Source organism: Nycticebus coucang, chromosome 9 (genome assembly GCF_027406575.1).
Source record: "Nycticebus coucang isolate mNycCou1 chromosome 9, mNycCou1.pri, whole genome shotgun sequence".
In the NCBI taxonomy this organism is placed as follows: Eukaryota; Metazoa; Chordata; class Mammalia; order Primates; family Lorisidae; genus Nycticebus; species Nycticebus coucang.
Window position 1 is genome coordinate 37,046,931 of NC_069788.1, and position 4,356 is coordinate 37,051,286.

At 37.2% G+C, this 4,356-nt stretch overlaps 1 non-coding gene across 1 annotated transcript; it reads left to right on the forward strand.

Annotated features, from left to right (window-relative positions):
- The first annotated feature begins 1,409 nt into the window (after positions 1-1,409).
- On the forward strand, positions 1,410-1,511 carry LOC128595272 (small nucleolar RNA U13). The gene has a single exon (XR_008382907.1). It is a non-coding gene; the product is annotated as a small nucleolar RNA U13 (small nucleolar RNA).
- Positions 1,512-4,356: the final 2,845 nt, after the last annotated feature.

The following is a 4,356-nucleotide window of genomic DNA, read 5'->3' on the forward strand; positions in this document are numbered from 1 at the left end:
CTAAACAATAATGACAACTACAACTAAAAAATATCCAGGCGTCATGGCAGGCGCCTGTAGTTCCAGCTACTTGGGAGGCTGAGGCAAGAGAATAGCTTAAGGCCGAGAGTTTAAGGTTGCTGTGAACTGTGACGCCATGGCACTCTACTGAGGGGAACATAGTGAAACTCTTTCTTAAAAAAAAATAATAATAAATTAATGAGATGAACTAAAATTTTAACATATGACAACATAGATGAATTTTAAAAACATTATGCTAAGTGAAAGAAGTCAGACACAACAGGACACACAGTATGACTCCATTACATGAAATACCCAGAACAGGCAAATCTATAGAGACAGAAAGCCGATTAATGGTTGTCGGAGTTTGAGGGAGGGGAAAATTAGGAACTACTGCTTAGTGGACATAGGGGTTTTGTTTGGTGATGAGAACTAGATAGCGTTGATAATTGTACAACATCATGAATGTACTGTCACTTATAGTAAATTTTATTATATGTATAACAATAAAAATAATTCTAAAAAATTTCCATGCCAGATATATAAGTTATATTTATTTAGTTTACAATCCTAATAGAAAACATCAAAACACATCTGATGCTTGAAAATCCATTTTCAAGAATGGGGAGGAGTATATATCCGAATTTGTTTTTTGTTGCTGTAACTGAATGACACAGACTGGATAATTTATAAAGAATTTTATTTAAGTCATGATTCTGGTGGCTGGGAAGTGCAAGAGCGTGGCACCTACATTTGGTGGAGGCTTTCCTGATGCATCGTGATATGGTGGGAGGCATCATATGCTGAGACAGAGCAAGCTGCTAGCTCAAGTCTCTCTCTCTTCCCTTATAAATCCTAATCTCATCACGGGAGCCCCACTTCATGATCTAATCTAATTCTAATTACCTCATTTAAAAAAAAAAACCCTCCAAATGTCATCAGCATATACATCTGGGTATTAAATTTCTAACACATAAAATTTGGGGAACACATTCAAACCGTAACAAGAAACAATTCATGGCTCAGTGGTTAGGGTGCTGGCCACACTCATGGAGGCAGGCAGGTTCGAACCTGGCCCAGGTTCAACACATTATCAAACAACAATGACAACTGCAGCAACAACAAAAAAACAGCTGGGTGTTGTGGCAGGCACCTGTAGACCCAGCTACTTGGGAGGCTGAGGCAAGAGGGAATTGCTTATGCTCAAGAGGTTGAGGTTGCTGTGAGCTGTGACACCATAGCACTCTACCAAGGACAACATAATGAGAAGCAATTTACTTACTGGGAATAATAATGATCTATAGTGGAATTCCATCCCCAAATGTATTTGTAAATAAGGATTTGCAAATGACAGCTTGAAATCTCTCATCTCTTCATTTTGGAACAAAATATAAAACTTATAAAAATAAAACAGTTGAGATCATAAACATGATGATAGGACTTTCACACTAATATGTGAGATATGGCTCCTTCAAACCTTGTTATAACATTGGCACTTTACTCATTTGATGTGAAAAACAATTTCTTTTAAATAAAAAAATTGATAGGTTGTGCTAAAACACAAGAATTCTGAACATGAGGCAATGAGAACAGGTTTTGTCCATTTTTTTTTTTTTTTTTTTGTAGAGACAGAGCCTCACTGTACCGCCCTCGGGTAGAGGGCAGTGACGTCACACGGCTCACAGCAACCTCCAACTCCTGGGCTTAAGCGATTCTCTTGCCTCAGCCTCCCGAGTAGCTGGGACGACAGGCGCCCGCCACAACGCCCGGCTATTTTTTGGTTGCAGTTTGGCCAGGGCCGGGTTTGAACCCACCACCCTGGGTATATGGGGCCGGCGCCTTACTGACTGAGCCACAGGCGCCGCCCGGTTTTGTCCATTTTAATGGTGTAGTGTGTAAGTTACTTTTAATCTATATTGAATATGGATTTGGTCTCTACATTAAATACAATAAACTATTCAATTTCAAATTTTAAATCACAAATTACAATTTTTCTTCTGTAATTAATTTAAAGTACATGTCACATGTTAAATAGGAAGTCAAATTTGTCTTAATAATGGGGGCATTATTGACAATTCATCTTTTTTATACAATTTTTTTCTTTTGAGACAGAGTTGTCACCCACGTAGAGTGCATGGTGTCATCATAACTCACAGAAACCTCAAACGTTTGGGCCCAAGCAATTCTCCTGCCTCAGTCTCCTGAGTACCTGGAACTACAGGTGCCTGCCATCAGGCACAGTTAATTTTTCTATTTTTGGTAGAGATGTGGTCTCACTCTTGCTCAGGCTGGTCTCAAACTCCTGAGGTCAAGGAATCCACTAGCCTTAACCTCCCAGAATGCTAGGATTACAGGCTTGAGCCACCATGCCTGACTTTTTTTATGCAATACTAATACTATTTTCTTTAAAAGTAAAATATTTTACATAAAATTTTGAAACATATACTAATGACAAAATATTTATAAATGTAATATTTTTAGCATTTTTGAGGTACTTGTAACAATGCCTGGGACATAAATAAGCATTATATGTATTTATTAAAATAAAAAGAACGCAAAATTGTAAAATGATATTTAAAAATATTGCAAGGGTTTTTTTTTGTTTGTTTGTTTGTTTTTTTGCAGTTTTTGGCCGGGGCTGGGTTTGAACCTGCCAGCTCAGGCATATATGGCCAACGCCCTACTCCTTTGAGCCACAGGCGCTACCAAATATTATACGTTTTGTAAGATATGTATGAGTTGAGAAGGGAGACTTTCATAATAAAAATATATATATACAGTTTATGTGATCATTCCCTTATTGTTGGCTATTCAGGTTATTGCTGTTTCTTGCTTTTTTAAAGTATTACTGTGATAAACATTTTTCAAGCATAAAGAAGTGCTTGTACTTTATTATTTTATTATTGAAGTATTTTCACAGAATAGGATAATTGGTGTAAGAGTTGGGACGATGTTATTACTTTTGATATGTGCTATAGTGACTAATCTTGTCTTTGTGGCACTTTGCATAAGGAAAAATATAAAGCCTCAACTTGGAGTCAATTTTGTGCAAGAGCCTTTACCAATCTTGCTTCTGTGATTTGAATATTTGTTCCCTCCAAAGCTCATGTTGAAATTCAATCCCCAGTGTGGCAGGATCAAGAAGAAGGGCCTCTAAGAAGTAATTAGGTTTTGAGGGATCTGCCCTCATGTATGTATTAGTCCATTAATGGATTAATGGATTAATGGGTTAACTCATGGGAATGGGACTGGTAGCTTTATAAAGAGAGACCTGACCTAGCATGCTCTGCCCACTTGCTATGCAACTCCCCATGCTAACTCGGAAATCTGCACAGAGTCCCACCAGCCAAAAGGCCCTCACCAGATGTAACCTCTCAACTTTGGGTTTCTCTGCCTCCGTAGCTGTAAGAAATAAATGTCTTTCCTTTATAAATTACCCAGTTTCAGGTATTCTGTTATAAGCAACAGAAAACAGATGTTTCCGATCTTTACAATAACTCTGTAGGGTAGGTGGTATTATTATTCCTTTTTTCTAGATGAGTAAACTGAGACTTGAAGCGTTGAATCGTCTCGACCTGATATCTAGGAGGAAACAGTGAAGGGACACCAAGCAGGAAAGACTTAGGTAAACTTCTTTTTCTCAGCTGAAGGTAGGGGAGAAGGTCAATTTGTTCTTGTCTCCTACAAAGGAGATGGAGAAGACTTATCATCATCATGGACCTGGAAATCTTACAGTTAAAAACTGGAAAGATGGAAAATGGGTCAGAGAGCAGGGCAAGGTGATTAATAAGTTACTTGGTATATTGATTTCCTAGGCACTGACTGAATTTTTAATGATATTATTGTGGTAATGTTTAAAAAAGAATTTTTATATTTTGGAGATACATGTTGAAATATTTATGGATGAAATGATGTGATGTTTGGAATTTTCAAATTATTAGGGGAGGAATGTAGATAAAATGGCAATTGCTATGAGTTAGTTTTTTTGGCTACAAATAAATGAGGTTAATCATATTTTTTTTCTATTTCTATAAATGTTTTTAAAGTTTAAAAAACCACCAGGCCTAAGAAGTTTTATGAGAGAGAACTACTGAACTTTCCAGCTATAATGAATATGACTTTATGTTACAGACATTATTCTAGAGTTGGAAAGGTCTCTATCTCATTTTGTCAGACTAGCTGAGCAGTGATATCAAAATGGAATAAGATCAAAATGCCATTTGCCCTCCCTTACTGTGGTGTCATTTTTCAATCTCATTGGCAATGTTTGAGATTACCTGATTCCCCATAGCCTGCTGACAGAATATGTTGTTCACCTTGCCCTGTTCTCTGACCCATTTTCCATCTTTCCAGTTT